Genomic DNA, 10,221 nt, shown 5'->3' on the forward strand with positions numbered 1-10,221 from the left:
TCCTGAACCCCACCAACCATGGTGCCAAAGATCATTATTATTTTTTTTGAAGGACTAGAAGTAGATTATCAGGAAAACTGAAACCTCAGGAAGGCCCCAGAAGTTCTAAGGGGGGTATGCTGATCAAGTGTCTCCACTGCGCATTCTTAACCCCTCTTAGGCCCCCTACCCCAGCCCCCTGGAGACCCGGTTTAAAAATGCTTCAGAGTAGGAAAACTGGTTGATGGATTAATCAATCAACCAACAAGTATTTATTGAGAGCACCTAATTTTTGCTCAACAAATGCTGACTGGAGCGGATAGTGCAGTGACAGGTAATGCAGGACTCTTCAAAGTCAGCTAGAGGACTTGAAACTGATGCTCAACTTGCCGTGAAGTCATTCAACAGGTAGTTACTGAGAACCCACACGGAAATGGTACCGTATTCTGGGACATGGAGATGAAAGAGACAGATTGGACTTCTATCCCATGGAGTTCATGGTTTATCAGGGTCACAGTTTTTTTTTTAAGTACTTTAATGTGCTTTTTGATTGGAAAACAGTCTTCTTAGGCAGCTTGTGGTGGTCAAGGAAGTAAGGAAATTTAAAGTTGTTTTAGGTTTTTGAGGCCTGGAAGGATATAATCAAGCAGTGATTGGGGAATCCAATTTCAGTGGCAGTAGACAGGATGGGTTGAAGATTGGATTGAGTAGTGTCATCCCCAAATCCATGTCCTCCCAGAACTTCAGAATGTGACCTGATGTGGAAAGAGGATCTTTTCAGATACAATGAAATGAAGATGAGGTCATCATGGTTTAGGATGGGCCCTAAATCCAACAGCTGTTCTCTTTGTAAGTAGGCCTCGTGAAGGCACAAAGACAGAGTAAGCAGGGCAGAGACTGGAGTGATACAGCTACAAGCTAAGGAACACAAAATGTTGCCGGCCACCACCAGAAGCCAGGAGAGAGGTATGGGGAAGATTCTTCCCTAGAGGCTTTGTGGGGAGCATGGCTCTGCCAACACCTTAATTTCAGACTTTCAGCCTCTAGAATTATGACAGAATAAATTCTTGTTGGGTTAAGCCACCCAGTTTGTGGTAACGTATCACAGCAGCCACAGGAAATGAGTACAAGAGATAGCTGACTGGAGCCAGGGAGAGTACCAGGCTCAGTGATGCGTGAGTCCTGACGTGGGGATGAGGGGTCAGGGGAGAAACAGTGACATGTGCCCTTTTGTATGGCTGTGTGCAAGATGATGGCCGAAGACCCTACTGGAACAAACAGAGTAAAGCATCCCAGCTTGTTATACAATAAATAAACCACCTACAAGAGCATGAACAGACAAAAATTCAGCTCCTGAAGGCATGTCTCCACTTATGGGACAGAATGAAAAAGAGGAAGCAAGAGAAAAAGCAAAGGGGTTACTGAAAATATTTCATTCATCTCCGTTGATGTTTATTGATAAACATCTATTTCATACCCCTAGGGAAGGCCCAGTGCAAGTCAGAGGCACAACAAAAGAATTTCAGTCCAATGGGACATAGGCAATGATTGAAGTCAGCTGCAGGGATGGAAGCAGTACAGAGAAAAGGAAATAATTGCCCCTGTCTAAGGGTGAGCAGGGTGTCTTTGCACAGAAGGTGACACCTGGGGAGAGGCTGCAAGAATGGATCAGGGTTGGGTAGTGGGTGAGAGCAGGGGATAGAGGAAAGAACCGGAATAGACAGTTGTATCCTGATGCTCCTTGGATGGAGGCCACACCTAACTCCAGCGCCTTGCACAGCATACAGAGGCATGTAGACACCGCTGAGTGCGTGAATAAGTGAATGAACTAATGAAACGACCCAGGAGCCAAGAGGGGAGAGCACCTTGCCGAAGAGCAGAGGATGAAGCACATTATCAAAAGCCAGAGAGAGGCTGGGGAGGACGAGTCGTGAATGCCAAGCAATGAGCAGGTGGATGGAACCCCGGAGAGATCAGAGCTTAGGACAAGTCCGAGGCAGCTCCCAGGAGCTGAGGAGAGAAGAGCGAGCCGTGAGAAATGAACGCTTGTGCGGACGGAGGTTCCAGAAGTGTGGCTGAAAATAATACTGGAGACGGGTCGATAAGAGCATATGAGAGGAAGACCATGTTTGAAGGAAGAGAAGAAGGAAATTTGAAGACGCTGGAGACAGGAGTCATGCAGTTAGTTCCACAGGAGTGGATGGGTAAATGGAATAACCAACATTCAAATACATTTTCTCACCATCCAAAAGCTGGACTTCAGGGGAAGTGTTAGCTTTAGACAGAAGAAATGGATTTTCCTCTAATGATGAGGGCCAGGGAAGACAAAGGAACTTTATAAGCAGATGGGTGGAAGGGGGGCGTCTCTTGTCATTCACCAAATAGCCACTGGGTACTTCTCTGTGCTGGACACTCTACCGAGGGCCTCAGATACATCACCAACCAGGAACCTTACAGCAACCCTGGAACGTTCTATCACGATTCTTCTCTTGGAAATGAGGAAACTGACATCTTTGCTGAACTATTTCAACACGCAGGTATTTAATAGGGAAACCAGGATTCAAAGCTGAGTGCGTCTGGACAAACATCTACCTATGTCTCAGCCTCAGTTTCCTCGTCTGTGTAACTTGACCTCCCTTACTTGTTGTGAGGTTGAAGCAAGGAGAAAGTGCTCATTGAATGACAGTTCTCGTTTTTTACCCTTACTTTACCCCTTTGGAATGAGGCCCTCGGGCTCTCGCTATGCCCTCACCCCTCTGCCAACATTCTCCATTGCTCTTCGGAGTTGAAGACTTCCTGGAGCCTGCAAACAGGTGTCAGAAGCATTATGAAATCGGATCAATCTGCAACCTCAGGCCCAAGATGTCTCCTCTTTGCTCCCAGAAAAGAAGCCATGTTGGGAACACAAGCTAAATACGGAACATGACCAAAAAGCAAAGGGTGTCTCCAAAAGGGATAATGTGAACTGAGACGACAGTTTCACAAATCAATAGGAAACCTTTAAAGGCCCACTGATGAGCTAGTCTGCAGGGGTGCTCCTCTTCTGTAAAAGGAAAATAAAATGGATCAATAAGAAAAGAAGACTGATATTAAGTGGCTGAGACTTGCTCCCTGCTACTGAGGGCTCTTCTCCAAGCTGGTTCTCTGGTCAGACTTGTTCATCCCCTTCCTACTCTCTGTGATGAGATCACAAGGCCTGCAAACAGCCCCCCAGAAGACGGCTTCAGTAAAGCCGTAGATCGTATCTAACTACTCTGGGTGTTGGTTACAATAGAAGAGGTTATTTACCTGATGCAACAACCTGGCTAAAGGGGGGAAATGTGTTTTCTTAAACTCAATCTATCGCCGCCCACCCTTCGATCTCTATGTCTGTGTGTCAGCAGTGGAGTGCATTTAAAAAGAGTTTTCTGGTGCATTTTAATGATTCATCTCCCAACTGTGTGACCTTCGGCAAATGATGTAACCTCTCTGAGTCTCAGTTTTCTTATCTATAGTCATGTCAGGGCTATCGTGATGAAGTAATATATTAATAAATGATGTTGTCACCTTTCTATCACTGTCATTACTACCACTCCAACCACCCGAATAAATAATATCAATATGGATGAATGTCCATGTGGCTTCATGAAAGGAGGTTTAAGGGTCAGAAAGACCATAATTTATCAGCAAGTCCCCTTTCTCCTGTCACCCTTCATCCAGTCTTCGCTGCTTGGTGGTTAGTGGTTTCCAGTGGAGGGTGGAGACATTGTCTTTCTACATCTACCTTTATCTCTACTCTGGACTAGTGAATATGTAAGGGTATAGCCTGGTAGCCTATTGTCCTTGTTGTAGGTGGTCTACAGTGTGTCCGGTGAGGCACAGGCAGATTGTGAAACAACAACAGCAACGACAAAAATAATTGGTAGGCCAGACCTGTTTACTGTCTGACTCACAAGAGCTTCTTCCACTGTAATATTTCTTCTGCTGTTCTAGTTGTTGTTATCAAACATGTTGCCTTGCTCCTCTGAATTCTCTTATAGCTCCATTTTGGATTCCTCTTTAGGCGCTGTGTCTTCAGTAAGAGCCTCCTTTGTAAACATAAAGGAAACCTCTGCCTATCAATTTTGGTCTCTTTCATCTTCCTTTTCTTGACACACTGTGCTTCCTTGGGAGGAGGAAAGGGACTGACATTTGTTGAATGCCTCTATGTGCAAGATGTTGTCAAATACTTGCACGGATATAGCTCATATAGAAGTGATTAGCCTCATTTTAAAAATGAGGAAACTGAGGCTGAAAAAGCTTAAGCCATGTGTTGTAACTTACACATAATTGTGTGATGGATCTCCAGGACCCTATGCTATCTGTCCCTTGAAACAAACACATGGATGACACATGTGAATGCATGCAAGCCCAGGCGGTTGAATCTGTGTGATATTCATTATAGAAAATGTTTGTTTCATTATCTCTCATTCCTGACTCCCACCAAAGTTTCTTTTGTTGGCTTTAGAATTACTGTCTTCTGAGTGATTCTGTGTGTGAAGTTATGCAATGAAAAGGATACAAATTTGAGCAAATCTAGGGCAAGGAGTAGAGCCAGAATACCTGAGTTCAAATCCCAGCTCCTCTTGTCTGGGTGACCCCAGGCTACCGGGATAATAGGAACACCTCCCTCACAGGGGTTTTCCCCCTCCTTACTGTCTCCTCCTGGGGAGCCGTGGTGGGGATTCTCTGGGTCAGTGTGTATATACTACATAGAACCTTGCTTGGCATGTGGTAGAGCATCCAAAGTGTACACTATTGATTTCACTATCTGGGATGGGTTGGCCCCACCCCTTGTTAGCTATGACACTCTTGGATAAATCTCTTTATATCTTCAAACTTCACTTTTCCTGTTGGTAACACAAGAGTAATACTCCCCACGTCGAAGCTTTGCTGTGAACCTCTGATGAGATAAGACAGAAAGCCACGAACTCCGAGACTTGGTCATAGCAGGTGCTTTCTTGCTTAATATTTGCTGGTTCCCTTCCCCCTTGTTTGAGAGAGCTCAGAGGACAGCTATTCACTCAGGACCTGTAGAAGAAGTGAGGAAAAGGAAATAAAGGAAGAAAACAAACTTGGAGGCTGGATCAGGCTGATGATCAGCTTCCTGGGAACAGTTCCCACCAAGGGGTGGTCTGGCCTTGCGTTATCAACTGGCGTCCACCCCACTCCTTTCCCAGGTGGGTCTCAAAACTCCTTGGTGAGTGGTCCTGCAGATGTGGCCTCCTTAAGGGTGATGGTGATGATGTGGAGGATAATTCATGCCTGCGTTGGGCTCTCTCTGAGTCACTCCAGAGCCCGGTGGTGACTGGAAGAAAATACCCCTGATCAATACCACATTTCCAGATTTCATTAGCGTTTTTAATAGCTTAATGCTCTTTTGGAAGGCAGCATTAAGTGTGCATGAGTTTTTGGAGACAAAGAGAAATCTAACAGGCCACCCTTTGAGTTTGGACTTGAGGACACCCTGGATGCTCGGAGAGACTGAGCTCCTTCCAGAAGCCGCAAGGAGCATTGTTGTTGCCTTGACATGAGACAGTCCTGCCCTTGTGCTGCCCGGAGGCTGAGCCCCGTGTTCCTTTATGCAGTTGGGCTTTCCCTGGGACATTATGATCTTGGTGCCTGCATCCTTTCCCAAATTCCACTCTTCTCACCCTCATTGTCACCATGTTCTGTGGATATTATCACTCAAATCTTTATCATTTGTTACTTTGTCACTACCACCCTTGTCCAAGCCAGCTCCCCTGAAAGAGATGAACTACAGCAATTTCCAGGCCTCCCAAGAGCCAGAGGGAGCTTTTCTAAACTTAACACAAACTGGTGCCATGGTGCACACCTGTAGTCCCAGCTACTTGGGAAGCTGAGGAGGGAGGATCGCTTAAGCCCAGGAGTGTGAGACCAGCCTGGGCAACATAGTGAGACCCCAATTAAAAAAATTTTTTTTTTAATGTCCAGATGTAACGTGAGATACATCCCTTCCTGTTAGATACCTTTATTGGCTTTCCGTTACTTCCCGGGCATCATTAGGTCCTTGCCCATCTTATGAAACCATCTTTATCCTCATCCTCCCTCACTCTAATTCAGCTTTCCAGGCTTTTCATTTGTTTGTTTGTTTGTTTGTTTCCCCAAATATGCCAAGATTTTGTAGCCTCCTGGTTTTCATCTACAACCTCCCTAGAGCCTGGACAAGTCTTCCCTAACCCCTTTACAGGCTGGTTGTTTTACATTGTTCACATCTCGGTTACGTGTCTCCCAGAGACTTTCCTTGATAAACCTATCAGAGGATAATGCTTTTTTAATTGCCAATTGCTATTCCATTTCTCTCCTATTTTACATTATTTATTTCTGTATTTTGATTATTCACTTGCTTTTAGTCTATCTCTCCCACACGACCGACAGCTCCATGATGTTTTGTTCATGGCTCACCATCCAGTGCGAATACTGTGCCTAGCACATAGTAGGCACTTAATAAGTGGGTGTTGAATGAATGAACCAATGAATGCTGCAAAGTGAATTTTTTGGTAGACTGGCAGTTCTTTACATTGTGTTTGTGAGGGTTAGGGTGGGTTTGTACACCCACGCGTGTGTATATGTGAATGGAGGAAGAATATTCTAGAGCTTGGATTGCTCCCTGCTAAAACTCTTCACCGGCTCCGGGTTGCCTCTTGGATGGAGCTCTCACTCCTCTTGGTTTCTGAAGCTCTGCCTGAGTGGACTCTGCATTCTCTCTTCACCTTCTCCTCCTGTCTCCTTTCCCTCCTCCCTCACTGCAGCCTGTATAATGTGTGTGCATGCTGCTTGGGTTGGCCCCTTTGTTCTGAATTCTCCACCTTGCTGGCACCAGAATCATTTCCTGTGAAACCCCCTCCAGAAAGCCTGTTCTGAGCCTGCATCTCCTCTCTGTGGGTGAGTCTGGTGACTTCTGTTTGTGCTCCCTGCTCTTCCACCTTAACCTGGCATCTCCCAAGTGGGACAACTCATGGCCTTCTTTGGGGCAACTGAGGAAATATAGTAACACATTTATTTTTTAAGACATTCCTACCTTTGTATGCTTTATAAGATGCATAAAATATTAACATACCTCGCACATACGTTAATTTTAAAATTAGAATATAAATGTGTGTAACTAGTATAGGCTCAGAGATTTATGACAAGGCTGCATGGTCAAAATGTTCAGAGATGATGGTAACACAGTGCTGTTCACACTGTATTCCACTTGTCTGGGTTTTGTCTGTCTCTTCCAAGACCTTCAGAGGAACTCAGGAAGGAAGAAACACGAAACACAGCTGTAGTTACCCAAAGGTGATATGGGTGGTGGTTTTAGATGCTTCACCAAAGGAAGGGCATTAACTCCTGTTGAGAATGTAATGCCCTTTTCAATTCTCTTTCATTGTTTCTCGTTCTATAATAAGAAACAAAGTCTCAGCTGGGTGTCAGTGTGTTTCTAATACCTCTGGGCCACACTTGCTGGTTTCCCTTTCCAGCAGAGAGAGCAGGCTTTAGGCTCAAGCCCTCAGAAAGGACCTTTTATCTTGCTAGAATCCAACAATTTGGTTTATTTTCATTACTCCTTTCTATTTGTGACCAGCAATATCGCCATGATACTTAAAACAGTGTATGTTTTTTCTCTTGCTGACCGTGTGAAGTTACTTAAAATACATTTATTTAAAGAGCGAGTAAATTTAAGGAAATTAAGTAAATTACGATATACGTGATACTGGATATGGCAATCTCATGTAAGTTTGGGAAACACTAGGGCAGCATAATCAACATGATCTTTGAAATAGGAAGATCTTGCAAGATTTGTGATTCCGGCAACGAGTAGACGTGACCATTGGCAAGTGGAATCTGGCTGTATAATCGGGCAAAAGTAGTTACTTTGCAGAGTTTCTTGAAGATGAGTATTAATGGATTTAAAGATATTTCCCTCTGCCTGCACCTGATTAGTAATGGATATATGTTTGTGCAATGAGTGAAGGGATGAGTATGATTGGGATAAATATGGATAAATGAGTCAATGAACATGCATCCTCCTTGAAAGTTCCATCCTTCTCAGCTGGAACGAGTCAGACTCTGGGAGCCCCTTTTTCTCTCTCACTAGGGCCCATTTCACACTCAGCTGACATTTACCCTGGAGACCTGAGGAAATTAATGAGCCCGGCCTAGTCCCTTAACTCTCTCCTTTGGAGTGATTACTGAGAGAGGAGAGTGGAATACGATAAGACCTGGACTTCTTTTGTGGCTCTGCCGGAATCCTGTTGGAACTTTACCCACAATGTAAATAATCTCTAAATGGAACTTACACTTTGGAAGTTGATGAGTCCCCCACACAAAGAAATATTCAAGAACAGAGGAGATGACCACCTGACCTGGGTACTGACTTCTTGCTTCTCTAAGAAATGTCATGTTCTTCACCTTGAAAACAAAGAGACATTTCGAGGGCATCTTGAACCAGGTCTTAAAAGGGTGTTCCTGGAAGCCGTGGGTAGGCTGTGCAGATGTGACTTCACAGGCCAACCTGCCGCCGCAGACCTGTCTAACTAACACTTACCAACACGGTTGTTTCACTTTCATTTCAAAATGAAAGCCACATTTTTCAAGAAGGCAAACACCCAGGATCTTTTAAAAAATAAGCGAATGAACCTCTCTCTTCTCTCCACATTGTTTCTTATTTTTTAGTAGTTTAGCCCAAACTAAACTCAATGAGAGTTGGGTCCCAAAAGATGAAAGTGGAAGCTTCCAGGCTTCCCAAGGCACAGTTACACTTCTGTTGCATTCTGTTGGTAATGGGATCAGCTGAGATTCAAGGGAAGGGGCCTCCTCTCCTCGATAGAGGTCTTGGCATGAGTTTACAGAAATGGGAGGAATTCTTGGTGGCTGTTGATAAAGACAATCTGATGTGCACCCATGCTCTCCAACTTCTGAGACACAAGGACTCACTTCTGCTAAACACGAGGCTCAGTATGTGCATCCGTCGTATCCGATTTCTTCCATGAATGTATGTGGGGATTCCATAGACTCTCCCAAAATGAAGACCTTAGGTCCTTCTGTTCTGTTATCATTTTCATTTCCACTGGAGAAAAATGTAAGACAATGCCTTCAGATTAAAGGTACTGGTATGTTTTTGTGTGTCTAAAAGGAAGGCCTATGTGTATGTGTGTTTGCGCGCAGGTCCATGCACATGCGTCTGTGTATCTGGCAGGGAGGTGAAGGTTATTTGAGACTTTATGTTCATACCCTGAGCTATCCTGCGATGCTCCGCTCTCAGCCCATCTTTTCCTGTCACTAACCCTTTGCCCAGACCATTCCTCATGCATGACTGACTTACCTTGTGCACAAGATCATGTCTTTGCTCTTCTGTAATTAGCAGATCAAGATCCACCACGAACTTCACACTGATTTTTCTGATGAAAACGCATCTAACATTCATGATCTTTCTCTATTCAGAAAGACATTAGAGAATGGATAGGAATTTGCTAGATGGTAGGTCGGGTCATGAAAGGAGAGTAGACAGATGGTGTAAAGTTTCAGATCTGGAAAAGAGAAGGCTATGTAGCTGTTCACCAGGACCTCTGTCTAGTTTTATCACACTGATGGAGACTTTTGTGGGGTTTGGGAATGAGATGAGTTGGGCCTTCTAGGGAGAAAGGAGTGCTGTGCACAAAGAATAAAATGTTGAGAAAGCATTTGAGAATAAAATGACAACATAAAGGAAATATTTACATTTGGAGATTTATATTTGGTTTAACTTGTTTTTGGCAGAGAGAATAACCACTAAAATGATTGTAACACATTTAAGTGTCTTTAACAATGATTTTTCCTTATTACCTGCTAAGGCTGCATCTGTCAGAACGTAGCCAACATCATTTAACTAAAAGGGAGAGAATTTTCTATGTAAGTCAATACATGTATAACTCCATTCATCAAATGTAAACAGAGCCATCGCTTTTAAAACACTGAACTTTAGAGAGCAGTACATCTGTGCTTGCAGAAACCAGTGCACTCTCCCTCAACTTGGAAGCAGATCATTTGAAGTGAACACTGCCCTTCAAAAACAAGCCCTGATCAATGAAACCAAAAGCTGGTTCTTTGAAAAGATCAACAAAATTAACATGCCTTTAGCTAGACAAACCAAGAGAAAAAGAGGGAAGAGTCAAATTACTAAAATCAGAAATGAAACTGGGGACATCATTACCAACCTTACAGAAGCAAAAAGGATTATAA

This window comes from Propithecus coquereli, unplaced genomic scaffold, assembly GCF_000956105.1.
Source record: "Propithecus coquereli isolate 6110/MARCELLA unplaced genomic scaffold, Pcoq_1.0 Scaffold280, whole genome shotgun sequence".
Classification (NCBI taxonomy): Eukaryota; Metazoa; Chordata; class Mammalia; order Primates; family Indriidae; genus Propithecus; species Propithecus coquereli.